Source organism: Muntiacus reevesi, chromosome 8 (genome assembly GCF_963930625.1).
Source record: "Muntiacus reevesi chromosome 8, mMunRee1.1, whole genome shotgun sequence".
Classification (NCBI taxonomy): Eukaryota; Metazoa; Chordata; class Mammalia; order Artiodactyla; family Cervidae; genus Muntiacus; species Muntiacus reevesi.
Genome location: NC_089256.1, coordinates 78316109 through 78334487, shown reverse-complemented (window position 1 = coordinate 78334487; position 18379 = coordinate 78316109). Strand labels below are relative to the sequence as shown.

The window sequence follows — 18379 nt, the reverse complement described above, 5'->3', positions numbered from 1 at the left end:
AAACTTAGAAAATAAACTTGTGATTACCAAAGCGGAAAGGTTGGGGGAAGAATAAATCAGGTGTTTGGGTTAGCAAATACAAACTTCTACATACAAAAATAGATAAATAAAAAGGTCCTACTGTATAGCACAGGGAACTGTATTAAATATCTTATAATAAATCATATTGGAAAATATGAAAACATATGTATATATATTAAAACTGAATCACATTACTATACACCAGAAACTTGTGTTTCAACTGTACTTCGATTTAAAAAATTGGATAGCAAAAAAAAAAAAAAAATTGGAGAGCAATGTTCAGGTCATTTGTTCTCATAGATTAAAATTTTAAAGAAAGAAAAAAAAATCTCTTTAAGATTACTATTTCTTCTTCCTAATACTTCATCTATGCCATATCTAGCTCAAATAAGTTTTCTAATTATACTTATCCCTTGCCTCTGATGACTTTTTGTTGTCAAAAGAACATTCACATCTTTGTCCTCTATACTTAAACCTCCTAGCAGCATTTAGCATAGTTGAATCTTCCTTACCTCTGGAAACACTCTCTTCTCTTGAGTTTTTGGAAAGAACATTGGTACCTCCTAGCTCAGATTTTGCTCCCTATACCAGTCTATCCTCTGTATATTTGATTGCCTGAAGTTCATGACTGAACTTCACCTTCAAAGAGGCGTAAGAAGTAGACTTTCAGACATCTTTAAGTAGAGGGGACTGATGATTGACAAATTTTTAAAAGTATGTAGAAATATGTTTCGGGTTATGGAGGCTAAAATATAATAAGTTTACTACATCTCTCCAGACAGAATTCATTGCAAAAGACTTTCTGCCTTACCTTAAAAATATATCTTGTGTCCATCTGTGTTGTTAGCTGTATACATAACCTCAGTTCAAGTTACCACCAATTCTTTTCTGCAACACTGAAATCAGCACCTTTTCTTCCAAGGCCACATTTCCCTCTATTTAGCACATTTTCCACGAGTAGCTTAAAATAGTCTTTAAAGAAAAATATGTTGATATGCAACCACTTAGAAGTTGGAAAACTTAGAAGACTCAGTGATTTTCCATTATACTTTTACTAAGTCCAAATCTTTCCCATGGCCTACAAGATTATATATGACCTGGTCCTTTAACTTCATGTGTCTCCAGAACATCCCATAATTTTCCTAATTGTCAAGGATCTTCCTATCCTTGAATCTTTTCCATTATTCTTCCCTTTGCCTGCAATATTCTGCTCCCAACAAAGTGCCTGTTTCTATGAGAATATAAGTCTACTTCCTTTTTACCATTCAATTCTCATCTCAGAAGTACTTCCACAACTAAACTTTTCCTGACTAGTTAAAATAATTAGCCCCTCATTCTACCAGCTGCTTTATTTTATCACTCAGTTTTATTATTTTTTCTTTATGACACATATTGTCTGCTTCTTATTTTTCCATTCTCCTCTCTCTGTGATGAAAGCTACAGGTATTGCTACCGTTTCACTAGAGTCTAAACGCAGCACACAGTAGAAACTCAATAAACTAGGTAATTTTCCATTTCAGCTCTAAGATAAGATTTAATTAAAGAATGGAATAAGAACTCAGTTTTTGAAATATGGGTATAAGCAGCAGCCTCCAACATGACCCACAATGATTCCAATTTCCTAATATTTGTACTCAGTGTATTTCTTTCCCCTTGAGTGTGGCTGATTAATTGACTTGCTTCTAATGAACAGAATAAGGCAGGAGTGGTGGTTTGTCACTTCTGAAGTTAGGTTACCAAAAGACTGCTTCTGTTGGGGTGCCCTCTATTGCACTGTCACTCACTTACTCTGAGGGAATCCAGCTGCCATGTTGTGAAGAGCTCATATGGCAAAAATAACTGATAATTTCAGCCAAGAGCCAGTGAGGACCTGAAGCTGCCAACAGCCACACGAATGAGTTTGGAAGGAATCTTTCCCCAGTCAAGTTTTGAAATGCCTGCAGCCCCAGTGTGCAATTTTTGAGAGATGCTAAGCCAGAACCACTGAGCTAAAATTCCTGACCTTAAAGAACTGTGAGATAATAAATATGTTTTATTTTAAACAATGAAATTTGGGGAAATCTGTTACACAACTATATTTAACTAATACTATGGGAAGAATCTTCAATATTATGGATATTCAATATTATAGATTTGGGTTGGGGGAGATTTTCTATACTCAGAAACCAGAATAAAGGGTAGAAATTTAAAACTCATAATTCAGAGAGTCACAGGATAGAAAATGGCTGAGGAAACACTGTATTTATTTTAATTACCTCTGAATTTTGTCTTATTTCCACCATTTTTCAGATTCCAAGGCATTTTAAAAATGCTTCTCAGATTCTCTTTCTCCAGCTGTAAGTGTGGCAGAGGGACAAAAAAACTGAGAATGAAGCATCAATCTAAAGAAACAAGAAACATTTATCAGATTAGCCAGTATATCGTAGTTCATCAGCTGGGAGCTTATTATAAATGCAGACTCTCAGGTTAGAACCCAAACCTACAGAATCATTTTTTTTTTCCACTTTAACACATCCCAGGATGGCCTTTATGACCAGTATAGCTTGAGGAGTGATGTTCTAGGTACTAGTAAGGTTGAAATATTTCATCTACAAAATTGATATTATACTTAAACACAGCCTAAGAAGAAAGAACATCTTGTATAAAATAGTTTGCTTGTATTACAGTTGGGTTTACAGTATTTAATTCTAATTCACAAAGAAATATTATCATAAGATCTGGAGTAATTACAGTTGTTCAATTACAGTCAGAATAGCTAAGACATTTCAACTGGACTTCAAATGTTCATGTAAACTTCATTGTTTAGGAAAATAAAGTTTGATTACCCTTTGCCAGGATTACTGTTTGAAAGTCAACTTTCTGAAAGTATTGATATGTGTATATTTCAAGAGCATTAAATTAAGAAAGTGAAAATTACATGACTTGTCAGTTCATTGTGCTAGGAAGATTTAAAGAGTAAATTAGATTTTGTAAAACTTACTGAATCTACTGAATATATATTCAACATATCTTTAAGATACTTCAAATGCTTGATGAGAAAAAGAAATCATTTTAATTTTCTGTCTTCAAAATGCAATTTTGGTCTTTAGCTGATTCAGCAGAGTAGAAATAATTTTGACATTTGTAGTTTCTAGATGTGGTTTGGGAGAAGGCAACGGCAACCCACTCCAGTACTCTTGCCTGGAAAATCCCATGGACGGATGAGACTTGTAGGCTGCGGTCCACGGGGTCCATAAGAGTCAGACACGACTGAGCAACTTCACTTTCACTTTTCACTTTCATGAGCTAGAGAAGGAAATGGCAACCCACTCCAGTGTTCTTGCCTGGAGAATCCCAGGGATGGGAGCCTGGTGGGCTGCCGTCTGTGGGGTCGCACAGAGTCAGACACGACTGAAGCGACTTAGCAGCAGCAGCAGCAGATGTGGTTTAATATAAGAATAAAAATCCTTTAGGGAAATTTGTGTTTGTGGATTTAAAAATTCATGTTGAATAGTTCGAAAGTAAGAGGGCTATTTTTACAACTCAGAAAAAAGCAAACATTTGAAATTGAACGGGAAGACTGAATCTCTGGAATGGGAAACTGCTACTCACATGATTAATATAGACTTACCTGTGATTTTACTCTTAAGCCCAGAAATAACACCACAGCACCTAATCCAAGAAGCTCCCATGTCCAGGGTCAATGTCAGTAAAGACTGGGTGATTCGTAGGGTAACAGGGGTGGTAATAGGGCAGATAGGATTTTGAGATTTTCTCTTTTTTTGGCAATTCTTACAGGGACACTCTTATAAATGTCAAATATGTGTTTAAATTTATATTAAAAATAAAAGTTTAGTCTTTAGTAGCAATTACACAGTTTATCTTGATTTTTAATTGTATAGCCTTTAACTTTTAATTGTGAAATGTATAAGTTGGTTTCCTGTACTGTGTCACATATTAACTAAGTAACATTCACTGTAGACTGTGTAGATGTATTCAATTGAGGATTACATTATAATTGATGCTGCAGGTTAAACATTTTGACTCAGTTTCTCTGTGTGACTAGTGACCAGAAAGTTTATGCTTACGGATATAAATTTAAGAAAATAATTTACTAGTGTGAAAATCTTAAAATGAGTATGGTAGGGCAAATGTGACTATCAGTGTGGTAAATATGAATTAGTTACTGCAAATTAACTAATGCTTAGAAAATATTTTAGTAAAACCATTTAAAAATATTATATAAGAAGAAATAATCAATTTTAATATACTCCTATCATGTACTTAAAAATACTTAAAATATTTTTGATGATGTGATTACAATTCTATATACTTTCAGCATTTAGGGCATATTTAAAAGTTAGCAATATAATAATTTATCATGAAATGCAATAAGAGCATCAGTTGTTATAGGATTAAAAGTGTAAATTAATGTAGTACTCATATTATTTTTCACAGCTGATACTTGGCTTATAATAATATTTGTATTTAAGGCATCTTTGACATTTCTCTCGGTACAGTTCTTATTGTCATCACTGTAGTAGAATTTTGTGTAGATCTGTGTTAAATTCACCATATGGGAATATAAAGTTGCTTAGAAAGATTAATGCAGCACTTTGAGCCATTGAGAGATACTGTAATATTACTTAGACAAAATATTTTGAGAGATGAGAGGTCTACATAAAGTAAAATTTTGTCTACAATGGATTGTTGGAAGGCAGCACTGACTCAATGGACATCAGTCTGAGTAAACTCCAGGAGTTGGTGATGGACAGGGAGGCCTGGCGTGCTACAGTCCATGGGGTCACAAAGAATCGGACATGACTGAGTGACTGAACTGAACTGAACTGACAGTTAAGATGAAGTATTGTACTTCCAGGAATTGCTGCATAAACTTTAGTTGAAAAGGAATTTCCCTGTGGTTAAGTAGTATTATATTGTGTGAGTTTTGGGGCTTTTGCAATTTTTTTTGAATCATCTATCCTTAGCCGTGTCATACATGGAATATGATGATACTTTATAGCAAGAGACATTGTGTATTCACTGGGCCCACTTTTCTACACTGAGGGCTTATTGAGTATTGAATCATACTCTCAGGGTTTCTTAGTGTTTAAAATTTAATTTCAAGAAAGCAGCATTCCTTTTTTATGTATCATCTGTGTGTGAGAAGTTGCATCCTGTTTGAATGCCATTGATTTTGAAGGTGAGTCAGTCTTTTCTAAGATTTCAGCGCAGTTCAGTTCACTTCAGGTCAGTTGCTCAGTTGTATCTGACTCTTTGTGACCCCATGGACTGCAGCACGCCAGGCCTCCTTGTCCATCACCAACTCCTGGAGTCTACCCAAACTCATGCCCATTGAGTCAGTGATGCCATCCAGCCATCTCACCCTCTGTCGTCCCCTTCTCCTCCTGCCCTCAATCCCTCCCAGCATCAGGGTCTTTTCAAATGAGTCAGCTCTTTGCATCAAGTGGCCAAAGTATTGGAGTTTCAGCTTCAACATCAGTCCTTCCAATGAATACCCAAGACTGATCTCCTTTAGGATGGACTGGTTGGATCTCCTTGCAGTCCAAGGGATTCTCAAGAGTCTTCTCCAACACCACAGTTCAAAAGCATCAATTTTTCAGTGGTCAGATTTATTTACAGTCCAACTCTCATATCCATCCATGACTACTGGAAAGACCATAGCCATGACTATGTTGGACCTTTGTTGGCAAAGTAATTTCTCTGCTTTTTAATATGCTGTCTGGGTTGGTTGTAACTTTCCTTCCAAGAAGTAAGCATCTTTGAATTTCATGGCTGCAATCACCATCTGCAGTGATTCTGGAGCCCAGAAAAATAAAGTCAGCCACTGTTTCCCCATCTATTTGCCATGGAGTCCTGGGACCAGAAGCCACTATCTTAGTTTTCTGAATGTTGAGCTTTAAGCCAACTTTTTCACTCTCCTCTTTCACTTTCATCAAGAGGCTCTTTAGCTCATCTTTGCTTTCTGCCATAAGGGTGGTGTCATCTGCATATCTGAGGTTATTGATATTTCTTCCGGCAATCTTGATTCCAGCTTGTGCTTCTTCCAGTCCAGTGTTTCTCATGCTGTACTCTGCACATAAGTTAAATAAACACGGTGACAATATATAGCCTTGACATACTCTTTTTCCTATTTGGAACCAGTCTGTTGTTTCATGTCCAGTTCTAACTGTTGCTTCCTGACCCCTGACCTGCATACAGAGTTCTCAAGAGGAAGGTCAGGTGGTCTGGTATTCCCATCTCTTTCAGAATTTTCCAGTTTATTGTGATCCACAAAGTCAAAGGCTTTGGCGTAGTTAATAAAGCAGAAATTGTTTTTCTAGAACCGTCTTGCTTTATTGATGATGGACGTTGGCAATTTGACCTCTGGTTCCTCTGTCTTTTCTTAAACCAGCTTGAATATCTGGAAGTTCATGGTTCATGTATTGTTGAAGACTGGCTTGGAGAATTTTGAGCATTACTTTACCAGCACATGAGATGAGTGAAATTGTGTGGTATTTTGAGCATTCTTTGTCATTGCCTTTCTTAGGGATTGGGATGAAAACTGACCTTTTCCAGTCTTCCTATAAATCTGCTTTCACTGAATCCAGAATGTTTAATAGAAAATATTTTGTTCTAGGATTTTACGGCTTTGGACTTAACCACTAAGTATTGGATATATTTCATACAAAGAACTAAAGAATGCAACTCAGTACAAACAACTCATTCCCGTTAATACCTCAGTACTCTATGGTGGTCAGAATTTGCTACCTACTTACAATTTTGCCTCATAGAGTAGTGAACACCTCCATCAGGTTCTGCAGAGCTCCTTTACTTTCCCAAAATGTCACAAATAGCAATTAATTATATAGTTACTCCTGTGCTCAAATTTTTTTTTTAATTATACAGTTGTTACTTTTCAAAATCTCAGGGACAATAAGCAATAGATACATGGTGTCAGTTTTCAGAGGTCCATTATATAATTTTCATCCTTAATTTCATCCCAACAAACACACACACACAGTTTAGAATTACCCTGTGTTGGTAAATTTGCTAGATTAATAATCTCTAGTAAATTAATAATCTAATAGTTTAATTTATTAGAAACAACTTTAATCTTTTTTTTTGATGGAATGTTTTCAGGAAAATGTCTGCTTACAGAACATATACTGGGTATAGGGATACCTGTGGAGGTGATCATTTCTCTTTTGTGTGAGGTCTGAAAATTGTGCTTACCTGGAAGGCAAGTTCCAACCTGCCATACCAGTTCTTGATACAAAATCTCGAGGGCAGAATAAGATGGCAGAAGAATAGGTGAACATGGAGTACATTTCTCTCCATGGATACATCAGGAATACACCTTCAGACACAGAAGTGCATGCAGAACAACAGCTGAGAGTGGACAGGAGTACCTGATCAGTGGAAAAGAACATATAGAACAAAGCAAAACTCCATAGGATGAAGGAACTAGGGGGAAAACAGGAGTGTTAGGAGGACTGGACCTATCCTAGGTGGGTGAGGCAGGAACTGAAGCAGGGGTCTGATTCCCACAGTGGGGCAACTGTCTGAGTCACAGGAGAAACATTTAAGGCTGAGAGTGAAACATGTGATCTGTGGCAGCCTAAATGGGATGAGAATAAGATGATCCTTGCCTCAGCCATACATACCCAGGAGAGGGATGCAGGTCCCCTGGAAGGCACAGTGGCTGGGAGCTGGTGTTTAGGGATTGTGGAGCAATCCCAAGGTGAGGTCTCTTGTTGACTGTGGAGAGACAGATTGAGGGGATGTGAAGGAGGAGTTTGTGGTAGGAAATGCCTGTGGCGGAAAGCCAGGCAGCCATGGAAACAAGGTGAAACTGCTGAGTCATGCACATTGGGTGGAGCCATCACCATAGCCTGTCTCTTCCTACCCACCAGCATCAGCAGCTGAACCATCAGAGGCTGGCCCGTGGCCCATCAAATGCCTGACGAACTGAGCTATGGAATAGGACCCCTCCCAGGGTACCCCTTTAAGTGCCTGACATGCCCACCTACAGAGTAGGACCCCAGTCAGGGAGGTCCCTCTATGCGCCTGACGTGCCAAACAACAGAGACGGGCCCCATGCAAGGGAGACCTCTTTGTGCCTGAATGGGCAGAGCTATGGAGAAAGACACCAAAGGCCTTCTGATCGCCAGCTACAAGAGGCTCAAAACAAGACTCTGATATAGCCAAAAGTCTTGCAGCAGAGACAGTTCATGTCCATGCACACTTGGCACCACCAGAGTTCCTACAAGCCAAGAAGCTGTACCACCTTCATGCTCAAATCTCACTGGGGCAGAGCTGACACAGGCAAAAAAAAGTCTTGTGTCTCCTTATCTTTGACAAAGGAGGCAAGAATATACAATGGAGAAAAGACAATCTCTTTAACAAGTGGTGCTGGGAAAACTGGTCAACCATTTGTAAAAGAATAAAACTAGAACACTTTCTAACACCATACACAAAAATAAACTCAAAATGGATTAAAAATCTAAATGTCAGACCAGAAACTATGAATCTCCTAGAGGAAAACATAGGCAAAACACTCTCTGACATAATTCACAGCAGGATCCTCCATGACCCACTTCCCAGAGAAATGGAAATAAAAGCAAAAATAAACAAATGAGACCTAATTAAACTTAAAAGCTTTTGGACAACAAAGGAAACTATAAGCAAGGTGAAAGAGCCTTCAGAATGGGAGAAAATAATGGCAAGTGAAGCAACTGACAAAGAATTAATCTCAAAAATATACAAACACCTCATGCTCAAATCCAGAAAACTAAATGACCCAATCAAAAAATGGGCCAAAGAACTAAACAGACATTTCTCCAAAGAAGACATACAGATGGCTAACAAACACATGAAAAGATACATCACTCATTATCAGACAAATGCAAATCAAAACCACAGTGAGGTACCATTGATCAGAATGGCTGCTATCCAGAAGTCTACAAGCAATAAATGCTGGAGAGGGTGTGGAGAAAAGGAAACCCTCTTACACTGTTGGTGGGAATGCAAACTAGTACAGCTGCTATGGATAACAGTGTGGAGATTCCTTAAAAAACTGGAAATAGAACTGCCATATGACCCAGCAATCCCACTGCTGAGCATACACACCGAGAAAACCAGAATTGAAAAAGGCACATGTACCCCAATATTCATTGCAGCACTGTTTACAATAGCTGAGACATGGAAACAACCTAGATGTCCATCAGCAGACGAACGGATAAGAAAGCTGTGGTACATATACACCATGGAATATTACTCAGTTATTAAAAATAAGGCATTTGAATCAGTTCTAATGAGGTGGATGAAACTGTAACCTATTCTACAGAGTGAAATAAGTCAGAAAGAAAAACACAAATACAGTATATTAACACATATATATGGAATTTAGAAAGATGGCAATGATGATCCTATATGCGAGACAGCAAAAGAGACACAGATCTAGAAAACAGACTTTTGGACTCTGTGGGAGAAGGCGAGGGTGGGATGTTTGAGAGAATAGCATTGAAACGTGTATTACCATATGTGAAATAGATTGCCAGCCCAGGTTCAACAAATAAGACAGAGCACTCAAGGAGGGTTCACTGGGATGACTCTGAGGTTTGGGATGGGGAGGGAAGTGAGAGCGGGGTTCAGGATGGGGAACCCATGTATACCCATGGCTGATTCATGTCAATGTATGGCAAAAATCACTACAATATTGTTAAGTAATTAGCCTCCAATTAAAATAAATAAATTAAAAAAGAAGACTTGTGTCTATGTATACAGGGTCACTTCAGTCATGTTCAACTCTTTGTGACCCTGTAGACTGTGTCCTGCCAGGCTTCTCTGTCAGGGAGGGGGATTCCCCAGGCAAGAATACTGGAGTGTATTGGCCAATACTGGTGGCCATACACTTCTAGAGCACTATATTTCCTCCTTCTCTAGCCATCAGCTCCCCTGAGTACCTGGTGCTGCCACAACCCCTGCGACCCAAGTGGCTTCACTACCTCCACCCCTGGCCCTCACAGGAGCAAACCCAAGTCCTCCAGGGAAGCCTCAGGAGCAAACCCCAGTGGACAACCCACATAAAGAGGTGGAAATAAAACCACAATTGAAACCCAGGGGCAATGTGGTTAAGGAAAAAACCCCAAACCTTCCCACCAGCTGTACAAGCTGCAGATTAAATCCACACAATCAGCTCGGTAGACTCTGTGTCTATAGAATATATAAAAGGTCATTGAGAGTTCCCACAGAAGAAAGTGCACTAGTTCTGATAGGTATGGACATTGGAGGCAAGTATATACAGGACTAGAATCAGATGGGGTGAGGTGGGCTGTTACTCCCAGCAAGGGAAAGGACTTTAACAGCAATGACTCAAGAAAAACATTTATTATTCTTATGTTTCAACTTGTTCTGTAGATTCTTCTGGATTTTTTATCCCCTTTTCCTCCCCTCTGTTGGAGTTGTCAATTTTACTGGCACTATGAGGTCTAATTAAGCTTTTTTTTTTTCTTCCTCAGACACATTTTTTGTTGTTGTTAAACCACTGCCTCTACGTTGGGCTTTTGAAGCTCTGTGGAGTTTTCCATTTTTTTTTTTCCTTTCTTTTCTCTTTTTGTAATTTTAACTTTTAACTTTTTAAACCTATTATTATGTTTTCTTCATGTATTCCTTTGCTTGCTTTTCCTACTGTTCTTTTCCCCTTGTGATTAATCCTTAATGTATATAAATCTTTATCTACATCTATTTAACTTTGCATATCTATTTTTTCTTTCTTTCCTTTCCTCTCAAAATATGTTAGTTTTATTTTCACTGCTTTATTCCCCATTGTCACCTTGCTTGAGTTACTTTTTTTTTTTCCTTCCAATTTGTGCTTTAGTTAGTTTTGTTCTTAACTGGTAGATATTTTTGGTTTCCTTTGTTCACCAGGTCAACCTATTCTACTTTATTTTGGCTGGGCTATTTTGATTTTGCATAAACAAACCTAGAAGAATTAAAGAATAAACATACAGAGACAAACAACACAATTACTGAAATTAAAAATACTCTAGAAGGAAGCAATTGTGGAATATCTGAAGCAGAAGAATGAATCAGTGAGTTGAAAGATATAATGGTGGAAATAATTTCTGAAAATCAGAATAAAGTAAAAAGAATGAAAAAAAAAAAAACTGAGGATAGTGTCAGATACTTCTGGGACAATATCAAACACATGAACATTTGAATTATAGGGGTCCCAGAATAAGAAGAGAAAAAGAAAGCGTATGAGAAATTTTTTGAAGAGATCATAGTTGAAAATTCCCCCAACATGGAAAAGGAAATATTCAATCAAGTCCAAGAGGCACAAAGAGTCCCATGAAGGATAAAGTCTCCCAAGGAGAAACATGCCAAGATACATGCTAATCAAACTAACAAAGACAAAACACAAAGAAAGAATATTAAAAGCAGCAAAGAAAAAGCAAGTAACATACAAGGGAAACCCCATAAGCTTAAAAGCTGATCTTTCAGCAGAAACTCTGCAGCCCGGAAGGGAATGTCAGGGTATATTTAAAGTACTGAAAGGGAAAAGCCTACAACCAAGATTATTGTACCCAGCAAGAAACTCATTCAAAATTGATGGAGAAATCAAATGCTTTCAGATAAGCAAAAGTTAAGAGAATTCAGTATCACCAAACCAGCTTTAAGACAAAATGCTAAAGGGAATTACATAGTCAAGGAATACAAGAGAAGGAAAAAGATCTAAAAACATAAACCCTAAACGATTAAGAAAATGGCAATAAGAACATATTTATCAATAGTTACTTTAAATGTAAACTGATTATATTTTCAAACCAAAAGAAACAGGCTGACTGAATGGATACAAAAACAAGATCCACATAGAGCTATCTACAAGAAACCTATTTCAGACTTAAAGACATATATAGACAGAAAGTGAGAGGATGGAAAAATATATTCCATGCAAATGGGAAGCAAAAGAAACCTGGAGTAGCAATCTTCATATCAGACAAAACAGACCTTAAAGTAAAGATTACAAGAGATAAGGAAGGATACTACATAATGATCAAGGGATCAATCCAAGAGGAACACTTGAGAGTTGTAAATATCTATGCACCCAACGCAAGGGCAAGTCAATACATAAGACAAACACTAACAGACATAAAAGGAGAAATTGACAGTACCACAATAAAAGGAGGAGACTTTAACACCTCACTCACACCGATGGACAGATCAACAAAACAAGAAATTAATAAGGAAACACAAGTCTAAATGATGTATTAGATGAGATGGATCTCATTGTTATCTTCAGGACATTCCATCCAAATACAGAAGAATACACCTCTTCTCCAGTGCACATGTAACATTCTCAAGGATAGACCACATCTTGGGTAACAAATCATACTTTAGTAAATGTAAGAAAATTAAAACTGTATCAAGCATCTTTTCCAACCACAATGCTATGAGAATAGATATCAATTACAAGAAAAAAAACTGTAAGAAACATAAACACATTGAGAGTAAAGAGCATGTTTCTAAATAACCAACAGGGTTTTGAAGAAATCAAAAAGGAAATAAAAAATATTCTAGAAACAAATGACAATGAAAACAAAACTCAAAACCTATGGGATGCAGCAAAAGCAGTTCTAAGAGGGAAGTTTATAGCAATACAATCCTACCTCAAGAAACAAGAAAAACATCAAATAGACAACCTAAATTTACACCTAAAACAATTGGGAAAAGAAGAACAAAAAACCCCCAACATTAGTAGAAGGAAAAAATCATGAAGATCCAAGCAGAAATAAATGAAAAATAAATGAAAGAAGCAATAGTAAAGATTAATGAAGCTGAAAGCTGATTCTTTGAGAAGATAAACAAAATTGACAAACATTTAGCCAGACTCATCGAGGAAAAAGAAAGAAGAATCAAACCAACAAAATTCGAAATGATAAAGGAGAGGGTACGACAGACATACAGAAATACAAAGGATTATAAGGAACTATTATGAACAGCTGTATGGCAATAAAATGGATAACCTGGAAGAAATGGACAGATTTTCAGAAAAGTTCAATCTTCCAAGACTGAACCAGGAAGAAATAAAAATTATGAACAATCCAATTACAAGCACTAAAATTGAAGCTGTGATCAAAAATCTCTCAAAAAACAAAAGCCCAGGACCCAATGGCTTCAAAGGAGAATTCTATCAAACATTTAGAGAAAAGCTAATGTCAATCCTTCTAAAACACTTTCAAAAAATTGCAGTGGAAGGAACACTTCCAAACTCATTCTATGAGGCCACCATCACCCTGATACCAAAACCAGACAAAAACAACACACAAGAAAAGAATACTACAGGCCAATATCACTGATGTAGATAAATGCAAAAATCCTCAGCAAAGTTTTAGCAAACAGAATTCAGCAATGCATCAAAAAGCTCATACAACATGATCAAGTTCGGTTTATTCCAGGGATGCAAGGATTCTTCAATATATGCAAATCAATCAATGTGACACACCATATAAACAAATTGGAATAAAAACCACATGATAATCTCAATAATCTCAAAGAAAGACAATGCCAAAGAATGTTCAAACTACCCCAAATTGCACTCATCTCACACGCTAGAAAAGCAATGCTCAAAATTCTCCAAACGAAGCTTCAGCAATATGTGAACCATAAACTTCCAGATGTTCAAGCAGATTTTAGAAAACACAGAGGAACCAGAGGTCAAATTGCCAAGATCTGCTGGATCATTGAAAAAGTAACAGAATTCCAGAAAAACATCTATTTCTGCTTTATTGACTATGCCAAAGCCCTTGACTGTGTAGATCACAATAAACTGTGGAAAATTCTGAAAGAGGTGGGAATACCAGACCACCTGATCTGCCTCTTGAGAAACCTATATGCAGGTCAGGAAGTAACAGTTAGAAATGGACATGGAACAACAGACTGGTTCCAAATAGGGAAAGGAGTACGTCAAGGCTGTATATTGTCACCCTGCTTATTTAACTTATATGCAGAGTACATCATGAGAAACGCTGGACTGGAAGAATCACAAGCTGGAATCAAGATTGCTGGGAGCAATATCAATAACCTCAGATATGCAGATGACACCACTCTCTTGGCATAAAGTGAAGAACTAAAGAGCCTCTCGATGAAAGTGAAAGAGGAGAGTGAAAAAGTTGGCTTAAAGCTCAACATTCAGAAAACTAAGATCATGGCATCGGGTCCCAGCACTTCATGGAAAATAGATGGGAAACAGTGGAAACAGTGTCACACTTTATTTTGGGGGGATCCAAAATCACTGCAGATGGTGATTGCAGCAATGAAATTAAAAGACATTTACTCCTTGGAAGGAAAGCTATGACCAACCTAGACAGCCTATTTAAAAGCAGAGACATTACTTTGCCATCAAAGGTCCATCTAGTCAAAGCTATGGTTTTTCCAGTGGTCATGTAGGATGTGAGAGTTGGACTGTGAAGAAAGCTGAGCACTGAAAAATTGATGCTTTTCAACTGTGGTGTTGGAGAAGACTCTGAGTGTCCCTTGGACTGCAAGGAGATCCAACCAGTCCTTCCTAAAGGAGATCAGTCCTGGGTGTTCATTGGAAGGACTGATGTTGAAGCTGAAATTCCAATACTTTGACCACCTCATGCAAAGAGTTGATTCATTGGAAAAGACCCTGATGCTGGGAGGGATTGAGGGCAGGAGGAGAAGGGGACGGCAGAGGATGAGATGGCTGGATAGCATCACCGACTCGATGGTCATGAGTTTGAGTAAACTCTGGGAGTTAGTGATGGACAGGGAGGCCTGGTGTGCTGTGATTCACGGGGTCGCAAAGAGTCGGACATGACTGAGCGACTGAACTGAACTAATGCATATATATGGAATCTAGAAAAATGAAACTGAATAATTTATTTACAGGTTAGCAGTGGGAAACAGACATAGAGAATAGACTTATGGACATGGGGAGAGGGGAGGAGAGGGTGCGATGTGTGAAGAGAGTAACTTGGAAACTTAGGTTACCATATGTAAAATAGATAGCAAACGGAAATTTGCTGTATGGTTCAGCCCCTCAAATAGGGGCTCTGTATCAACCTAGCGAGGTAGAATGGGGAAGGAGATAGGAGGGAGGTTCAAGAGGGAGGGGAATGTATATATACCTGTGGCTGAAGTTTTACGTAAAAAAGCGAAATTCTGTAAAGCAATTTTCTTCAATAAAACACACACACACACACACAAACCCTCTTTTTTATTCCTACTACAGATTGCTTATTGATTATTCTTGTTGACAGTTATCGCAAATTCTCAATTTGTAAGAAATGCAATTTCTGTGAAGCACAATAAAATAAAACACAACAAACAGATGTACGCCTCTAAAAAAACTCATGCATTAGATTTTTCCCCGTGAATGCAGGATGCTGTTGTCCTCGCTGGTGACAGCAGCTGCAGTGTCTCTTATTAGAATACACGTGTAGAGTTGGTTTGGCTGACATTTTTTGACGGAATTTTTCTGCTTGTATCTACCTTTCAAACTTTTTCACTTACTTTCACTTACTTTCTTTATTCATAATCTGTTTCCATAAAGTGATTTTCTGTTACCATTGAAATCATTATTGCAATTAGTACTATCTTGAATCATAATTATTATTTTATACTGCAGGTATAAAATATGTAACTCATGATTAGTCAATCACAAATTACTCTTAACATTACAATATTTTATTGACTACCAGGTCAGTAATTATTTATCAGTTTGACTTCAAGTTATACATTTCATTCTGCTTTTTGTTTTCTGGCCCTCATTTTCAACTTCTTTCTCTTTTTCTATACAGCTTTCTAAGGATATATTTTTCTTTGCAATGCTTTTATATCAAATGTATTAAATATTTTCCTAGGAGAGAATGTATAAATGGAAATAGGTGGATCATTTTTACCCATTACTACATTTTAATTATTATTGAAAATCTATAGTGTAACATGCATACTCAGTTGCTCAGTCATATCTGAGTCTTTGTGACCCCATGATAGCTTGCCAGGCCCCTCTGTTCATGGAATTTTCCAGGCAAGAATATTGGAGGAGGTTGCCATTTCCTACTCCAGGGGATCTTCCCTATCCAGGGATCAAAGCTGCGTATCCTGCGTTTCCTGCATTAGCAGGCAAATTCTTTACTACTGCACAACCTACGAAGCCTATAGCATACCAAGAATCCATTAAATTCTTCCCTAGTCTATTTTTTTTTTTTAAGTTGTGGTGATTCAATGGTAAAGAAACTGTCTGCAATGCAGGAGATGCACAGTTGACCCCTGAGTCTGGAAAATTCGCTGAAGGAGGAAATGGCAACCCATTCCAGTATTCTTGCCTGGGAAATCCCATGGACAGAGGAGCCTGGCGGGCTACAGCCATGGGGTTGTAAGAGAGTCAGCCATCACTGAGCAACTATACAAAAACAAGTCTATGTTCTAACAGTTAAATGAAGATGAGTATCATAATGTTTTATCATTCCTTCATTTTATAACATTATATATTCTATTATATTAAGAATTTTAGTTATTGGATATATTAATATTTATATTAGTCCCACTCTTAACAGATAACTCAGAGCTATATCCATACATAAATATAAACAGAAACAAGACTTCTCAAATCTAAATTTAAAATGTAGTTCATATTAATAGTCATTTTTACAACTAGATAGTATCTAAAGATTGTTTCTTACATTTGCATTGTATGACTATAATTCTGATTGTAAAAGAAATGTTCTTAAAATACTCTGTGAATATGTTTTTCCATCTGGAAAAGTTTTGGGAAATAACTTATATAATCAGTGATTCTCATCTATTAGCATGAGTAACAACCAAAGCATTTTGCATAAAACTTTTCAGAAGGGCAAAACAGTAGTACTGAGTTATATGGTTTCCCAAAGGTTCAACTTCACTTAAATTTAACACAAAATATGGTTCTTTGAAGGAAAACTTGATTTTAAGTTTATGTCAAATAAAGGCCTCTCTCTTGCTTTGCAGTGTCTGAATCTTTGATCTTTTCATTTATGAGTCACAATTGTAGCTCCATATAAATGTGCTATGAATTGCATATTTACAAGGTAAAGGAGGTTCAATACTACATATGCAAGTTGTTTTTAACATCAACTTGCTAAAAAATTGCTTGCTAAAGATAAGCTTATATATACATATATACATAATGTAAACTTGTCAGTAATAATAAACTGAAATATCCTAGAGATAAAAAATTTTTTACAGGTTATTATCCAGTTTCTAGAAAGCACTATAACTAAATCATCTCTTAAAGAGTAGTATCTTTCCTACTTATATAGGCCTCCAGAGAGAGAAGTTCTGTTTGCTTAATAATGTTTACAATGAAAAATGTTTAGTTACTCCTAACCGAGAATGCTTGTATTTCAGTTTCAGATGATGGTGATGATGATGATGATGATGACTTTGGTCCTGGTTCCATTAGAGGTAAACTTTCTCCATCTTGTACTGATAGTGTGTCATATTTATGAAATAATGATTAATTGATGCCTCAGCCTTTTCAGTTCTATTTTAAATATCTTTACTATCTCATTAGCATCTTCAACTTCTCTATGAAAAATTGTTATCCATTTCAGATTGACTTCTATTTTACAAATACTATAAGTATTATATGAATTAATATATATCATGTCTTTAAATTTCTTTTATCTCTTATAACCTCATTAGAAATTATCTAAATGTATTTTTATTATTTTGGACAGTATGGAATGGGCTGTCTTCTGTCAGCATACTCCAGTTTTGTTTTTTGAAGCTCAAGTATACCCTTAAAAGTGACAGCAGTCATCCAACAGCATTAAAACATGAACCTAAGGTCTCACAAAATTTCCTGAATATGTTTGGAATAGTATGAATTAAATTACATGCTAAGTGAACTATCAGTTCAATTCAGTTGCTCAGTCCTGTACGATTCTTTGTGACCCCGTAGACTGCAGCATACCAGGCTTCCCTGTCCATCACCAACTCTTGGAGCTTGCTCAAACTAATGTCCATCGAGTTGGTGATACCCTCTAATGATCTTATCCTCTTGTCCCCTTCTCCTCCTGCTTTCAATATATCCCAGCATCAGGGTCTTCTCCAATGAGTCAGTTCTTCGCATCAGGTGACCAAAGTATTGGAGCTTCAGCTTCAGCATCAGTCCTTCCAATGAATATTCAGGACTGATTTCCTTTAATACTGACTGGTTGATTTCCTTGCAGTCCAAGGGACTCTCGAGTCTTCTCCAACACAACAGTTCAAAAGCATCAATTCGTCAGCATTCAGTTTTCTTTATGGTTCAACTCTCACATCCATACATGACTATTGGAAAAACCATAGCTTTGACTAGACGGAC

At 37.0% G+C, this 18379-nt stretch overlaps 1 long non-coding RNA gene across 1 annotated transcript in view; it reads left to right on the top strand.

The window, feature by feature from the left end:
• The window catches only part of LOC136173357 (uncharacterized), a 132681-nt gene that overhangs the window by 88001 nt on the left and 26301 nt on the right, over positions 1–18379 (top strand). The window contains exon 2 of the long non-coding RNA XR_010664212.1: positions 17419–17475. This is a non-coding gene — a long non-coding RNA (uncharacterized lncRNA). The remainder of the gene's footprint in view (positions 1–17418; positions 17476–18379) is intronic.